The sequence below is a fragment of the Eptatretus burgeri genome, chromosome 2 (genome assembly GCF_056783735.1).
Source record: "Eptatretus burgeri isolate ZD-2024b chromosome 2, Ebu_testis_v1, whole genome shotgun sequence".
Lineage (NCBI taxonomy): Eukaryota > Metazoa > Chordata > Myxini > Myxiniformes > Myxinidae > Eptatretus > Eptatretus burgeri.
This window is the reverse complement of record NC_140962.1, coordinates 160,675,326-160,692,825: the sequence shown is the minus strand read 5'-3', so window position 1 is coordinate 160,692,825 and position 17,500 is coordinate 160,675,326. Positions and strand designations below refer to the sequence as shown.

Below are 17,500 nucleotides of genomic sequence, written 5' to 3'. Positions count from 1 at the left end.
CCTTCATTTCCTCTTTGTGCAGATGAGCATCACATTTCTCCTCTGAAGTCATATTGGAAATGTCTTTGTCCAGGACACTACGAGTATGAAGGCTCCGGACCAATGTCTTCAGGGTGTTTATTTGTAAGTGACACCAATGATGCCACTGAGACCCTTTCCATAGCACATGAATGTTTCAATCATCATATCTGTCCACCTGCCATTCCAGTTACCTGGGGTGTGCCGAGTGACATGATACACATTCATAAACTATTCCAGCATGTCATGGGGCATTGCTGAAATAGAGCTCAGATAATAAAGGCCATAATGGGCACAATTTGGGTGACGAGCAGAAAATAAATAGGGCATCATGTATGGCAGAGCAAGTGGAAGAAGTACCCAATCTGCTTCTTTCTCAGCTCGACAAAACATTATCATCAGAAGAACAGGTTTGATCAAAACATCCACCCAAAGCTGGGTTGTTCTACTTTGATTGACTATCCTGTATAAAATGGACATCAGGTCAATTGGGTGATCAATTTATGATGAGGTCATATTGTGTTTGAAGATGCTCCTCAACAATCATGCATCAAGCCTCAAAATTTTGTGGAAACTAATATCATATTTTTTCATAATGCAAATTAGCTAAATAGGACATAAATATTATAATTATATGGTACTCATAAATATCATAAATATATGGTACTGAACTAAATACATGAAGAGTTGTTGATATATTCCGAATTTCATCTTTTGCACATATGGTTTCATCTTTTGCACAGTTGGCTGAGATGGTTATTTATTTATTTATTTATTTAATTTTTGTAGACAATGTCGAGGCTCATATGAGAGCTAACACACATAACATACAAGTGGAACAGGAGACAAGAGGGGAGGGAGAGGGAAGGACAAAACAGTTGGGAACAGAGACATGAGGAGAACTGTTGAAGGGAGAGGGATGGGGTGGAGTACACGGGGTAAACAAGATGGACACCACAGGGACTTTCAGGAAGGAAAGCAGGGAAATTGAAGGAGGTGGGTTTGGGGTGGATTAATAGGGGTAGAAAAGATTGTGGTTTTGGATGGGGGAAGATAAGAGATGGTGGTGAACAGCTGTTTTGCAGACCTGGAGGGAAGAGTCGGATTGAAGAGAATGCGGGAGTTTATTCCAAAGGTGGGAAAAAAGAGGAATGAAAGAGTGAAGGTGAGTGGTGATTCTTGATTTTGGTAGTTTTACCAGAAGGGGGTTGCTGATGGACCTTGAGCGCCCTGCAGAAATATGTGGCGGGGGGGTGGTGGGATATCACAGGCAGAGCAGGGAGGACAAGGCCAGAGAGGAGATGGTAGAAGACAGCAAGACCACAGACCTGTCTTTCGTGAGAGAGTGAGATGCCCAAAGACTCAGCCTCATTGGGGGAGATACCATTGATCCGAAATGCCTTGGTTTCCACAGTATGAAGCCGAGAAAGGTGAGAGGCAGGAGCACCACCCCAGAGGGGACAGCAATACTCCATCAGGCTGTGGAGGAAAGCTTCGTATGTGGTCAGGAGCTCAGTGGTGCCAAGGAAGGACTTTGCACGACAGATGATGCCCAGTCATGACTGGCTTTGGAGGCCAGCTGGAAAGATGAAAGCTTTGTATGTGGAAAGCTCTCCAGGTTACGACATAAATCAGTGATTTCCACAAAATGCTGCCAAGCATGCCAGCTTGGCATCATTCAGATTCTGATTCTCCATGGTCTGAAGATTTACAATCAGCAAAGATCCCATGTGGGACCAATACTGCAAGATTACTTAAAACTTCCTCTGGACTCATGCCATCCCAATCCTGATGGTGGTGTTTGTCTCTCTGCCCTTGAAATCCTGATATCCAATGATTTTTGTAATGTTTGTGGGACCATATGGTGATAAACTCCATCGCGTAAGTACCCTTTCCATGTAATCTTCGCACCCAGGATGCACTGCCTCACTCCAGGCTCCGCGAACCCACACCTAATCGGCATTCCACAAATCTGAGTGCATCCACTGGTGCCCCTTAACCTCTTTACTTCCTTCACTCCCCAGCATCCCAACTCTCCCCTGCTCTGCTCCCCCAGCATCCCGCCTTCCCCCAGCTCTGCTCCGTCAGCATCCCGCCTCTCCACCGTTCTGCTCCCCCAGCATCCCGCCTTACCCCCTCTCTGCTCCCCCAGCATCCTTCCTCTTCCCCGCTCTGCTCCCCCAGTGTTCTGCTCTTCCCTGCTCTGCTCCCCCAGTGTTCTGCTCTTCCCTGCTCTGCTCCCCCAGTGTTCTGCTCTTCCCTGCTCTGCTCCCCAGTGTTCTGCTCTTCCCTGCTCTGCTCCCCCAGCATCCTCCCTCTCCCCCACCATCCTGCCTCTCCCCCACCCTGCTCCCCCCGTCTTGCCCCCTCCCCTAATGGACTCCCAGCATTCCGCCTCGGCCCTGCTCTGCTCCCCCACCGTCCTACCTCTGCGCAACTTCTCAGGCATCCCGTCTCTCCTCCACTCCCTCTTCATTGCGTCTCTCCTCTGCTCCCCCAGCGTCCCATCCCTCTTCTGCTCCCCCAGTGTCCCGTCTCTCCTCCGCTCCACTGGCCTCCCGCCTCTACTTTGCTCTGCTCCCCCAGCATCCCACCTCTGCCCGGCTCTGCTCCCCCACCATCCCACCTCGCCTCTGCTCCCCCAGTGTCCTGTCTCCTTCTCTATCCCCCCCCCAACCCCCTTCTCCATTTCCCCTGCATGATTCCCCATCTGTGCTTCATGAGTGTCCCACCTTCTTATGCTTCCCCTCACCCCATTGGACATCCTCCAGCCAACCTCTCTCTACACTCCTCCTCCTCCTCCTCTTTCCCACTCCCTGCCAACAACACCTCCTCCCTCATCCCTCATTATATGGACCTCCAACATCCAAGGCCTTTGTTCCAATTTGACAGATCTCTCAATTCAAGTTGCTGATAAACTGGAAAACCTATGTTGTCCTCCTTCCCATCGGATGTCTCCAATTCCTCTGCATCTCTCCCTGGGTATTGTCGTTTCCAATTTGTCAAGCCTTCCCTAAGTTGAAGTTGTACTTATTATCAAGGACTCCATTTTCCACACTCTCTGTTGCAGTACCCATTTCTCACTGTCCCTAACCATAACACCATCTCACATCATCCCTCATCCAAAACCATGATCTGTTCTACCCCTGTCTGGAGTCTATATAGTTGGAGGGACAACTTGTAATTAGAAGCCATTTTGTATCCATCAAGTGCGGCATACCAAACCTGTGCCCACTGTGCATGAATCGTTATGTGTCCCTTTTGTAATCAAGCTCTTTCTCTGCACCCAAAAGGGAGATTACATTCATTAATGATTTTTCTTTTCATTCTTCCAACAGAATAAGCACACAATGTCAGACAGGATTTATTTAATTTTAAAACATATCGCAGAAACCGTGGAAAAATGAATTGTAATGAGTGAGTGAAGGTTCACACTGATGAGTGCCTGATTCTGGATGCACAGAGCAAGTGAGTAGTTAATGTGGAGTTGTAGTGACAGATTGGAGAAATTTGAAAGAATTGCAAGCAGGAAGATGAAAGATAGAAATAGGAGGAACACCATCCTCGCCAAATGTAATCCCTCACATGTGCTGAGAACATGTATGTAATTCCTCACATGTGCTGATAACATGTATATAATCCTTCACATGTGTTTAAAATACGCATTTAATCCCTCACGTGCTGTGAGCATGCATGTAATCCTTCACATGTGCTAAGAACATACATGTAATCCTTCACATGTGCTAAGAACATGCATGTAATCCTTCATTCTTTTCTATTTTAATTAAATGTCTCATTAACCTATCATGGACCATGACATGTTAACTGGTACACTTAAGAGTCTGAGACTAATTTCCAATAGATAGATAAATAAATAAATAAATAAATAAACCAACATTATAAACACACAAGTGATATGTTTACTGAAATAAACTTTGCCAGAATGTTCTTGCTATGTTATAAATTATGTATACATGTTTACATGATGATTTGAATCTGTTAATGAGTGAAACCCAACTACCAACTATAATATTGTTGCGAATTCACGCCCGCCGGCGTGCGAACGGCCACGTGACTCGAATCGCGGCACGTCGCCCACCGGACGGACAACTCAGTCGTGACCCTCTCGGACCAACGCCGGGAGCTAGTCACAGGTGGGGGTTTAACCTCACCACGATCGTGCCAATTGCCCACCCGCGCAGGATAGGGTTGCTCGCCAAATTCGATCTGCCTAAGTACCTGCGCGAATGGTCGACCGGGCGATCGCACCATGCCACAGGCCGACACCGGACACGAACCGCTAAAGCGGTCCGTTCCGTGCTACAGTGATAACCGAGCGGTGTTATCGTCGGCCTCGCCGGTTCCGATTAATTATCGGGCGTATAAAGCCCACTACGAACCCTTGATGTGAAGCAGGATGGAGGGTCAATTAAAAGGAAGGAGACGAAGCGAAACGGGAAAACAATTCAACACAATGCACATTTATTCCGCGGCACACGGAAAGCACGTATATACAACCACAATAATCAAAATGCACATATAAAGCGAAGGCAAGAGTTCAACCAAATACGCTTACACACGGCAACACTTATACAGTTCTACTTTATAGACAGCACCAACAACATTCATTCGAAAGCAAAAGAAAAGGCCACCCTCATAGACAAGGGGGCAGACGGGGCCCGTGGGCCTTTATAGCGTGGCACTTGGCAGACCGAACGAGTCCCACGAGACCGTTGCAGGTTACCTGCACCCTCGCGGTGCGATGGTGGGCGAGCTCTCTCCGGCGCTCCTTGTATGAACGCGCAGGTCTGCGCGACACAGCTGGCAGAGCAGCGCCTCCAGTCCGCGTCCCCTCCGCGACGTCCGGACTCTCCACCGACTGCAAGCTCCAACGAGCGGGTCGCTCTACGGACCGCTTCTCCAAGACCCAGATGGGCAGAAGACCATGAACCGCCGACTGACACTGACACTCTCACCGACCGCCCTGACCTCTTCTGACCTGACTTCCTCTTTTCAGCGGCGCCTCCGTGCACCCTTTTATTTCCCCGGCACCCCGCCCTCCCTTCACGGCACGCGGGGGGGGGGGGAGATTCCACCAGAGAAATCGGGGTGGGAGTTGAATTCCAACCGTCATTCTTGTTTACCAGGGAAATCGGGGTGGGAGTTGTTGTTCCCCTTTTGTGTTCATGGTGATGCTGACGGTTGCTGGCGGAGTGGTTAGGATGGCGTGGTTGCTGAGAGGCAGGTGTGCTTGTGGTTGTTGTGAAGTGGCGTTGTGGTTGGTGGTTGTTGTGTGATGGCGGTTGAGACGTGGTTGGTTCAAAATAAAGAGAGAACAGAAAAACGGCTATCTCAAAGCGTCGCAGCCCGAATGAACCACATAAATTCCCTCTAAACAACGGGTTTGGGGCTAACTACATATGTACTTTGAGATATCTCACCTAAGGGCCCTGAATGGTGGTTTGCGAATTTCCACAGCCGTAACACTACCCCCTTCCCTTTTTACAGACTCGCACCGAGTCGTCAATTTTCGTGTGCCATCATGTGTAGTTCTCCCCTAGTACGTTTTACCTTCGGATCCCTGAGTGCGACATTCATGGTATTCGTGTCCCCAAAATAAATAAGCTGAGGGCTGAGTAACTAACTAACAAACACACTCACTCAGACTACTTAAATAAATTGCCTGCGCGAGACATACATGCCGGGGGCGCACTCATATTTACAGTAAATCTTACTTACAAATTCTACACTAACCATGGCCCAGGATCAATGGACTCTGCAGGAAAAAGAAGAAGAGTCAACAGAGAACTGGCACACGGGCCGCCCCTGCAGGCCCGTGTTGTAGCTGCCAACAGGACAGTTCTTGCAGCTTGCAAACTGTTGCTACGATCCTGGCGCACATGGCAATGAACAAGGGGGGGGGGGGCAAAGCAAAATTGAACGGGGGAAAAAGTAGATGAGGGCAGTGGGCAGGGCATGGCAAAGGCAGCAGGCAGACGAACTGGCCAGCACAGGCCCTGCAGCAAAAACAGCCGGCAGATGAACTGGCCGGCAGAGGCCTTGAAGCACAGCAGCTGCAGACGATCCGGCCGGCACAGGCCTCGCAGCAAAACAACAGCTGCCGATGAAGTTGGCCGGCACAGGCCTTGAAGCAACACAGCCAGCAGATGAAGCTGGCCAGCCTTTTGCCTTGAGATGGAGGTTGGTGGAGGGAGTGCGGTGGTGCGGGCCACTCAGAAGGCGGACTCGGACCTACCTCCCTGTCTCCCTCCCAGCTATCGCCTTTGCCTGTCATTGTCAGGACCCACTCCCTTAGTTTGTCAAAACCAATTTAGCCCCAACTTTTTTTTATTTTTTTTAATTTTTACTTCCCCACAAAAATCGTCCCCGAACCCCCTTCACTGTCCTTGTTCGGCGAACCTATCATCCCCTAGACGACTCCCAACCCCTACGTTCCCTTCCCGCAGGGGAATAAGGGAGAGCTAGCGTCCTGTGTCGAGGCCCACCTCAAGCCTCAGGATGGCCTCCCCAGACTTCAGCGATCTTTAACACAAAGTGGGTCCAGCGGCCCACAACAAGAGCGAAGGGATGGATGGTGCACTTCCTATCTACCCTATCCATTTTACTTTTAAACTACCCCGGGGCTTTCAACAAGCGCCTCTCGCTTAAACTATTGCTTCAATCAACCCAGATTCCCATCGCCTGTGTTGGTGTCCTCACAATTTCGGGCCTCGCCCCCCAATTTTCTCTCCGTGCTCTCACATGGTCTCATGGCTGGGACGTGTGGCTCCCTTGGCAGGCACGACCCTCTGCCGATTCTCCAACAATGGCACCCCCGGGCACTACACTGCCTCCGAGCCTACCAGCTCCCTAAACACCAGGGAGCACCCTTCCTAGCGACTCCACTGAAACGCTCAGGTGGCAGGCTGGCTTCCCGGGCCCCTTTCCGAGGGTCACCCGTGCCCACAACACTGCCCACGCAGCCAACGGCACCCCGGGCCCCCGCATCATGCGGGCGCACCCGTGCCCACTAAGCTATCCCGGCCCCCCATGGGCCCTTGGCCTACTACGGCCGACGAGCCTGGTGCCCGGGGTACCCACTCAGCGATACTCACCGTTCGTAGCCACGCTCCCAGCCCGTCACCAGGGCTCCTGCACCCCTCCAAATGGGTATCGAGCCTACATTCACACCAACAGCAAAACGACCTCCATTTTGTCAATTTAACTCACCCCCTAACTCACTCTACACTGACCCCGGGGTCCCTTGGGCGGGAGTCACTCCTCCCCCCCAATCACTCATCGCACCATGCATTCCCCATTCGCTCCATACACACAGACCGCTGGCCTCACTCACTCATCACGTACTCACCTCACAACTTTTCAACACGCACACCGCTGAACTCTGCCATCCTTCGAACTACCTCCCCTAACTAATTCGTGCTCCCACGTCGTCCCTTATACTATAGCACGTTCCATTTAACACTACGTAGCTAAACTACGTCCCCTCGACACATCCAAAGTCTGTCTCTGTCTGCAAATCATCAAATCATTTTCCCAACCTAAATCTCAACTAAATCCCTCCACCTAATCCATTCCACGGGCCCCATGAGGACTTACCCCTGCCCCATGGAGCCGGTCGAGCTATGCTAACCCTTCCCCCAAGCTAGTTCCATCCTGTGCCCAGGACAAGGGTTCTTCCACCCCTGCCCAGGGAATCCTGTTCACCCGAAAGCGAGGCTTGCTTTTTTTTTTTAATTGCGCAGCACCAGCGCGGCAACTCGCAACCTGCGCACCAGCACGGCAATTCACAGCCACGTACCTTTGGCGTGACGTCATGGCAGCTGTTCACGTCCCTCGTCCCTATCGGACGGTACCATTCGGCAGGGATTTACCCTCCGACCGGATTCCAACCGTACACGCAGCCATGACGTCACCCGGCGCAAAAAAAATAAACACAAGCCTCACGTCTCGAGGGGTTCCCCACGCGAACACATGTCTGCCCGTTGGAGCTTAACAACCCCCCCCCCGCGGGTGGAGAACCCGTCCGGTCCAAATCCGAAATCCTGCCTCAACTATGTCCGTTGCGGGATTGGCAACATTCACCGTGCTCGTTTCCAGACCAGGTTTTACTCCCGCAACCGAGCACTTGGCTGCCTCGTGCGTTGCACGGCCCGAACCTCGCACTCGCTGCTGGGTGAACCCGGCGCGGTTCTCAAAATCGCTTCGGCCGCTACTCGGCCTATGTCTATCTGTCGTCGCAGTCGTCTCCGTCCCACGCACACACTCCTGCGTGTTACGACACTCACACACCATTGCATCACATTCACACCGGGAGACGCGGCTGCGTGCTCCCGCATGCAGACCGTCATCTCCCTTACATACCGCTCTCTCACACAGACCCTTTCACTCACACACGCGATGACACTCACACGCGGTGCCTCATCCACACACGGCGTGCTGGGAAGCATGCACTTCGGCACACTTGCCACCACACTACTCACACACGGGGCCGCACTCACACCTTGCACCACACACACCGGGACAAGCACACTGGGGATTCGTGTCCCCACAAGGAATTCCGGGGTCTCGATACCCCCCAAGCTGCACGTGCACCCGTTCGCAGCACCCGTCCCCTCGAACTCGCGAAGCACGACCGAACCCACCTGGTCGTAAACTGCTTCAAGGGGGCATACTCCCTCCCCTCGTTCCTGGAGGAGGCTATCCAGCTGCCCGCACCGGGTCTCTAACCAGTCCGCCAGCTCCCCCTCATGGTCCTCCACTAACTGTGTGTGTGTGTGTGTGTGTGTGTGTGTGTGTGTGTGTGTGTGTGTGTGTGTGTGTGTGTGTGTGTGTGTGTGTGTGTGTGTGTGTGTGTGTGTGTGTGTGTGTGTGTGCTCGTCACTAACCCCGTCTTCATCGTGTAATCTCTCCTTTACCGTTTCTACCCCTCGTGTCTCTGTTATTTCCGTCTCTTCCCTTATCTCCCTTGTCTCCACTATTTTTATTTCCTTTGTCGTCACCTCGTGTCTCGTCTCACACGTTTCGGTCACCCCATTTGATTTTTCCCTGTGTCACTGTCACGCTTCTCGCCCAACACGTCCCCCGAATTATTTTCTCCTCATCCGCCTTCTGATACCCGCGGGCCTGACAACCGTTGCACTCCCTCCCAGCTCGTTCACTCCCACACGTGGCGTCGCCAGTGCGCACTCCGCTGTTGTCCGCGCTCACCCGCACGCTATTGCCTTCATGTCGCCTGCAGGCTTCGGCCTATTTGCTGCATCTTACCCCGCATTTCCTCCATTTTGTTTTCCATTCCGTTCTTCACCTGTTGTAAATTCGCATTCAATTGATTATTCATCCTGCACACATTTGTTTTTATTTCGTTCATTTGGTGCGTATTTCCATCCATTTTATCGTTCATTTGTTGCATCATTCCCCTTATTGCCTGCAAAATCATGTTTACCTGGCCCACGTTAAGTGGGTCTGCGGCAATCGCTTCGCCCTCAGGCGCGGGTCCGCCGGGGACTGGGGAAGGACTTTGACAGAGGCGGGGTGGGGGGGTGTCATACACCGCGGTCTCTGCCGCACCCATTTCGGGCTCTGGGTTTGGTTGGGGGAGTTCGTCCTGCACAACAAGCATTTCCTGCACGGGGATTCCATCCTGGACCATGGATTCTACACATTCTAAATCCATATCTACCCCCGGCTCGCGCTCGCCTTGAGACTCAATCTTATTTCTCGTGAGGTGTTAATTTAAATTGCTCGTAATTTGGAGGGAATTGGGGGGAGGGGGGGGGTCGCTCCTCTCACCCCTGAACCGATTACCCATGAATTTAGCTTGGAGACGGGAGAGTTTGTTTCCCACTCTCTGACACCAGTGTTGCGAGAAGGGGGATGGGTTTGTGTCCCACGACCTGACACCAGTGTTGCGAATTCGCGCCCGCCGGCGTGCAAACGGCCACGTGACTCGAATCGCGGCACGTCGCCCACCGGACGGACAATTCAGTCGTGACCCTCTCGGACCAACGCCGGGAGCTAGTCACGGGTGGGGGTTTAACGTCACCACGATCGTGCCAATTGCCCACCAGCGCAGGATAGGGTTGCTTGCCAAATTCGATCTACCTAAGTCCCTGCGCGAATGGTCGACCGGGCGATCGTACCACGCCACAGGCCGACTCCGGACACGAACTGCTTAAGCGGTCCATTCCGTGCTACAGTGATAACCGAGCGGTGTTATTGTCGGCCTCGACGGTTCCGATTAATTATCGGGTGTATTAAGCCCACTACGAACCCTTTACGTGAAGCAGGATGGAGGGTCAATTAAAAGGAAGGAGGCGAAGTGAAATGGGAAAACAGTTCAACACAATGCACATTTATTCCGCGGCACACGGAAAGCACGTATTTCCAGCCACAATAATCAAAATGCACATATAAAGCGAAGGCAAGAGTTAAACCGAATATGCGTACACACGGCAACACTTACACAGTTCTACTTTACAGACGGCGCCGACAACATTCATTCGAAAGCAAAAGAAAAGGCCACCCTCATAGACAAGGGGGCAGACGGGGCCCGTGGGCCTTTATGGCGTGGGACTTGGCAGACGGAACGAGTCCCACGAGACCGTTGCAGGTTACCTGCACCCTCGCGGTGCGATGGTGGGCGAGCTCTCTCCGGCGCTCCTTGTACGAACGTGCAGATCCGCCCGACACAGCTGGCAGAGCGGCGCCTCCAGTCCGCGTCCCTCCGCGATGTCCGGACTCTCCACCGACTGCAAGCTCCAACGAGCGAGTCGCTCTACGGACCGCTTCTCCAAGAGCCAGACGGGCAGAAGACCATGAACCGCCAACTGACACTGACACTCTCACCGACCGCCCTGACCTGACCTGACTTCCTCTTTTCAGCGGCGCCTCCGTGTGCCCTTTTATTTCCCCGGCACCCCGCCCCTCCCTTCGCGGCACGGGGGGGGGGGAGGGGGGAACATTCCACCAGAGAAATCGGGGTCGGAGTTGAGTTCCAACCGTCATTCTTGTTTACCAGGGAAATCGTGGTGGGAGTCGAGTTCCAACCGTCATTCGTGTTTACCAGGGAAATCGGGGTGGGAGTTGAGTTCTAACCGTCATTCTTGTTTAGCAGGGAAATCGGGGTGGGAGTTGTTGTTGTTACCCTTTTGTGTTCGTGGAGATGTTGATGGTTGCTGGCGGAGTGGTGAGGATGGCGTGGTTGTTGAGGCAGGTGTGGTTGTGGTTGTTGTGAAGCGGCGTTGTGGTTGGTGGTTGTTGTGTGATGGCGGTTGAGACGTGGTTGGTTCAAAATAAAGATAGAACAGAAAAACGGCTATCTCAAACCGACGCAGCCCGAATGAATCACATAAATTCCCTCTAAACAACGGGTTTGGGGCTAACCACACATGTACTTAGAGATATCTCACCTACAGGCCCTGAATGGTGGTTTGCGAATTTCAACAAACGTAACAATATTATGATCAGAACACTCCACATAAATGTACACACGGAACTACAACTTTCCTGAACAGAAACCACCATGAAGTCGGTTTCCATGTCAAACGATAAACTTTATTTTCCCAATTGTTTTTCCTTCCTGCATCTGCAGGGAATCTATCCATGTTGAAACCCTTCTCTGATCTGATCTCTGATCTATATCCTGTCATTTAAAAAATAATGATGAGGTTTCGTGTGATCATTCAATGAGTTATAACTGGATATACAATTATGTCCATGACCCACGTGATCAGAAATTTCCAGGACAAGTCATGTCAGCTATTCCAAGTATATAGGGAATATAATCCCCCCCACCCCCTACAATCCCCCTCCTACCCATGTCAACCCCCCCACCCCTTACAATCCCACCTCTACCCGTGTCAACCCCTCCCCAACCCAAATCCCCCTACCCTTGTCAACCCCTTCCCCACCCCCTAAAGTCCCCCGACCCATGTCAACCCCTCCACACCCCAAATCCCCCCTACCGTATCAACCTTTCCCCCACCCCTACAATCCCCTCCACCCGTGCAAACCCCTCCCCAACACCCCAAATCCCCCCTACCCGTGTCAACCCCCACCCACTACAATTTCCCCCTACCCGTGTCAACCCCCACCCCCTACAATCCCCACCCTACCCGTCAACCCCTCCCCACCCCAAATCCCCCTCCCCTACCCGTGTCAATTCCTCCCGCACCCCTACAATCCCCCTACCTGTATCAACCCCTCCCCACCCCCTACAATCCCCCTACCCATGTCAACCCCTCCCCACCCCGTTCAATCCACCCCCTACCCGTGTCAACTCCCCTCCCCACCCCAAGCTCACCTCTTTCCTAATCCCCAGCTTTACTTTTTTGAGAATTCGTGCCTGCATGTATCCATCTTGTCCACCCTTGTCCCCCCCCCCGAGCCCTCATTTCTCCAAGTCTCCCTTCATTTTATCCCTCACCCTTGCTGTTGTTTTGTCGTGTCACCCCCTTCGCCTTTCCCCTCCTCCCTGATCTATATCTTCTGTTACATCCTCATCGAGTCGATGTTTTATCTCTTCCACAAGCCTCTCTCCTTATGGGGAGAGTATATTGATACTCTGTACTATAAAATAAATTACCGAACAATGTGAGCAATTCATTTCCCACCACCACAACAACCTGAACATTTCCACCGACACTGGTCACAGAACAAAAGAGAAACTACAACAACAGCTTGTACTCACTGGTGATCGATTTTATCCTCACTCACCTGATCAGGAACCTCCTCAGGTGTGAAGAATCTTTTCCTCCATTTTGATTCCAAATTCACTTTCTGTTTAGAATCTGAATCCAAACCAAATGTGGAAAATGGTGAAGATGACCAAGTATCTGTTTCGGTTCGTGCACTGACAATAGCTCCTGTACCTTCGTGAATACACAGGTGCAAGGTGTGTCAGACAGGAATGTTGGCAAACGACTTTTTCATCTCCATTACCCTGAGGGCGAGTTTGGTGTTTCTTTAAATAAATTAATATATCACAAGTATAGTTTGTACGAACTACTAGCTGTTGTAATTACAAACTACAATTTCAACAACTTGTTAGTAAAGTGACCATTAGACAAGCGTGAACAATCAAAAATAAAGTTTATAAACCAGAAGGAGAAATCAATTAAAATTGTACATTTTTGGGGAAACACTTTGTCCAAGTGGAAATGGTGAATGTGTGAATGATCCGGTTTGTGGGTCGGTTGGTTGTGGTTGTGTTGGTTCGAGAATGTTCGAAATAAACTCCCATGAGGATCACGTGATGAGATGTAGATGTGTTCATCGAGGGGGTGCAGGAGAAGGGAATTGTGTTTACTCTTTATTAATCAATGATGATGGAACTAAAACCAATAAATCACAAACAATGTGGGGATCATCGAGGGTGTGGGGATCATCGAGGGTGTGGGGGTCACCGAGGGTGTGGGGATCACCGAGGGTGTGGGGATCACTGAGGGTGTGTGGATCATCGAGGGTGTGGGGATCACCGAGGGTGTGGGGATCATCGAGGGTGTGGGGATCATCGAGGGTGCGGGGATCATCGAGGGTGTGGGGATCACCGAGGGTGTGGGGATCATCGAGGGTGTGGGGATCACCGAGGGTGTGGGGATCATCGAGGGTGTGGGGATCACCGAGGGTGTGTGGATCATCGAGGGTGTGGGGATGAAGTTCGTTGTTAGTTGTCCAGTTGAGGTTGTCTCGGTTCTCGAGGTGAACCCAACAAGCTGGTTTCTACAAACTCCATCCACAAATCCTTAAAACATATTGTACCAGAACTGAGTGTTTGTAAAATGATGAACAAAATGGACAATTCTCATCATTGTACTTGGTTGGATCGTGATAATAAGTCTTGTACAGGATAATTAGATTGTACAGATAAATAATCACTTTTTTGTGTGTAACAAACTTGATTAATTGTTTGCCCCAAAAATCTTCTCAACAGTTCCATGACCGCATGGCCCGAGGGACCGCATGGCGGTGTGTGGGTGTCAACATCATCTGACTGTTGCTGTGTTTGAACCTGGGGAGTAACTGCTACGATCTACCTGTCCGGGTTCTTCCCCACTTCTCTGGTCTTTGTTCCTTTCACACTTCTTTCTAAATTTCTTCACAATTTTCTTGATTCATTAAATTTTTGCTTTTTCTTTTCCTTCATCTCTTTATATTAACTCCATATTTCTCTTTCTTTGTCCATTTCTCCAAGTAGAAGTGAATTCTTGCAGAAATGTTTCTGTAAAGCTCACCTGGCAGTACCTTGATGGGTTTGAGGGTTGCGGAGTTGGGTTTGAAACCCGAATCCTCTCCCGGTTCCTCCTGATGACTCCATCTTTGCTCTTTACTTCTTGGGGTTCTTTCCGATGACTCCAATGGAGTATTTGGTGTATAATTTGATCACGTGATTTGTACCCTCCGAGGTATCACCATCCAGTTAGGAATGTCCCCAAGTGACCCCTGGGTGGAGATCCTTTTGATATTTTCCCCCTCTTTTACTCACCATGATCAGCACATTTTATATCAAATGTTTCTTTCTGCACATCGACGATGAGCCCTCGTCTCTGTTTAAAATAGATTAAAAAATAATTTAACCATCATCGCACACTGCCCTTCCTTCTGTTTAATGATGAATCCAACATCCAACAGGAGAGAGAAGAGTAACTTCATGAGGAATATTTATGAATTCCTCCTGTCGACCTTAAACACAATAATACTAATTAGATGTAACACTCATGATCGTGTGCAGCAGGTGTGAACATCTAAAACCCACGCTATCTCCCTGTAAAAGACCGACCTTCATGTAGACATACTCGCACATGCAGCGACCTTTGCTCCCCTCTGGTCGGCTCACTCTGATTCTGAATTGTACATGCAACACGATGGGGCAAACACTTTAAATTAAAAACTAAACCATCACTCATTAACAGTCTCCTGAACAGAGGAGGAGGGGTGGGTGATGAGGGAGAGGGGTGGGGGATGAGGGAGAGGGGTGGGGGATGAGAGAGAGGGGTGGGGGATGAGGGAGAGGGGTGGGGGATGAGGGAGAGGGGTGGGGGATGAGGGAGAGGGTTGGGGGATGAGGGAGAGGGTTGGGGGATGAGGGAGAGGGTTGGGGGATGAGGAGGAGGGGTGGGGGATGAGGAGGAGGGGTGGGGGATGAGGAGGAGGGGTGGGGGATGAGGAGGAGGAGTGGGGGATGAGGAGGAGGAGTGGGGGATGAGGAGGAGGAGTGGGGGATGAGGAGGAGGAGTGGGGGATGAGGAGGAGGAGTGGGGGATGAGGAGAGGGGTGAGAGATTGACGGTAATTGACTGCAGGTCCTGCAGCATCTCATCCAGGAACTCCACCGTGAGTTTGGTCCTCGACCCTCATCCTCCTCATCATTGCTCGCTTCCATTTTTTTGGGGGGGTTAAACACTTGTTGAGTCCCACCACCAAATTGAGGAGATAATTGTTGATTTCATTTATCTCCCTTGAATTCTCCACAGTTGACTGGTCGGTAACTATTAATTACGTACTATTTGAATGTACCTTTCAAGGTGAAGCTTTGTGACTACGTATGTCTATTAATTACATACTGTTTGAATGTACCTTTCACGGTGAAGCTGTGTGACTATGTATGTCTATTAATTACGTACTGTTTGAATGTACCTTTCACGGTGAAGCCGTGTGACTACGCATGTCTATTAATTACGTACTGTTTGAATGCACCTTTCACGGTGAAGCCGTGTGATGACGTGTGTCTGTCAATTACGTTCTGTTTGAATGTACCTTTCATGGTGAAGCCGTGTGACTACGTATCTATCTATAATTCCAGCAATCTGTGTGTGTGTGTGTGTGTGTGTGTGTGTCTGTCTGCGACCGCTGTTTCTCGACTCCCGCCCTTCCGATCTGATTGAAACTTGCCAGGAATATTGCCGGGGCCCCGCAGATGTGCCTTTTCGAGGTTTGATGTCAATCGGACGAGCGGTTCCCAAGTTATGGCCATTTTACTGCTTTTTCAGTGTTGAAAAGGTGTATAGATGGCAGCTGAACGTGTCGTTCCACCTTCTCACCTTATCATGCCAATTTTTTCCGAAATTATTAATAATCGGACGATCACCGGTCCGATCTGATTGAAACTTGCCAGGAATATTGCTGGGGACCCGCGGATGTGCCTTTTCGAGGTTTGATATTAATCGGACGAGCAGTTCCCAAGTTACGGCCTTTTATCTGTCGACCAATATCTGCGAGAGAGGGGACGGGAGAGGGGGGGATGAGAGTGGGGGCGAGAGAGGAGGGGGAGAGAAGAAGGGCGAGACGAGGGGTATAGAGGGGGGCAAGAGAGGGGGAGAGAGGAGGATGGATAGAGGATTGGGGGAGAAAGGAGGGGGTGAGAGGGGTGAGAGGGGTGAGAGGAGGCAAGAGAGGGGAGGGAGAGAGGAGGGGGGACAGAGGAGGGGGGACAGAGGAGGGGGAGAGAGGAGGGGGAGAGAGGAGGGCAAGAGAGGAGGGTGAGAGGGGGGGCAAGAAAAGGGAGAGAGGATGGGGGGAGAGAGAAGGCCGAAAGAGGGGTGAGAGGGGGGCAAGAGAGGGGAGGGACAGAGGAGGGGACGAGAGGAGGGGGGAGAGAGAGGAGGGGGAGAGAGGAAGGGGAGAGAGGAAGGGGAGAGAGGAGGGGAGAGAGGAGGGGAGAGAGAGGAGGGGAGAGAGAGGAGGGGGAGAGAGGAGGGGAGAGAGAGGAGGGGAGAGAGAGGAGGGGAGAGAGAGGGGGCGAGAGAGGAGGGGAGAGAGAGGGGCGAGAGAGAGGGGGCGTCACAATTCTTCTTCTTCGTTTGATATGACGTCACAATTGATGCTGGGGACCTGATACTGGAGGCACGAAGCTGCATATACTGGCACGCACCTTCGGGCACGCCCCTTCGGGCCTGCACCAGTGTCTATTAATTACGTACTGCTTGAATGTCCCTTTCACGGTCAAGCCATGTGACTACGTATTATCTATTAATTACGTACTGTTTGAATGTACCTTTCAAGGTGAAGCCTTATGACTAGGTATATCTAATAATTATGTACTGTTTGAATGTACCTTTCACGGTGAAGCCATGTGACTACCCATGTCTATTAATTACGTACTGTTTGAATGTACCTTTCACGGTGAAGCCGTGTGATGACGCGTCTATTAATTACGTACTGTTTGAATGTACCTTTCACGGTGAAGCCATGTGACTATGTATGTCTATTAATTACGTACTGCTTGAATGTACCTTTCACGGTGAAGCCGTGTGACTATGAATGTAAATTAATTACGTACTGTTTGAATGTGCCTTTCAAGGTGAAGCCGTGTGACGACGTATGTCTATTAATTACGTATTGTTTGAATGTACCTTTCATGGTGAAGCCGTTTGACGACGTATGTCTCTTAATTACGTACTGTTTGAATGTACCTTTCACGGTGAAGCCTTGTGATGACGTGTGTCTATTAATTACGTACTGTTTGA

At 50.8% G+C, this 17,500-nt stretch overlaps 1 protein-coding gene across 2 annotated transcripts in view; it reads right to left on the bottom strand.

The window, feature by feature from the left end:
- Positions 1–12,930, bottom strand: part of LOC147033733 (uncharacterized) — a 38,558-nt gene extending 25,628 nt beyond the window's left edge. Inside the window, exon 1 of one of the 2 annotated variants that reach the window (XM_085871899.1) lies at positions 12,728–12,930. The gene's annotated coding sequence lies outside the window, so the exon portion shown is untranslated. The remainder of the gene's footprint in view (positions 1–12,727) is intronic. The other variant, XM_085871898.1, reaches the window with a different exon arrangement.
- Positions 12,931–17,500: the final 4,570 nt, after the last annotated feature.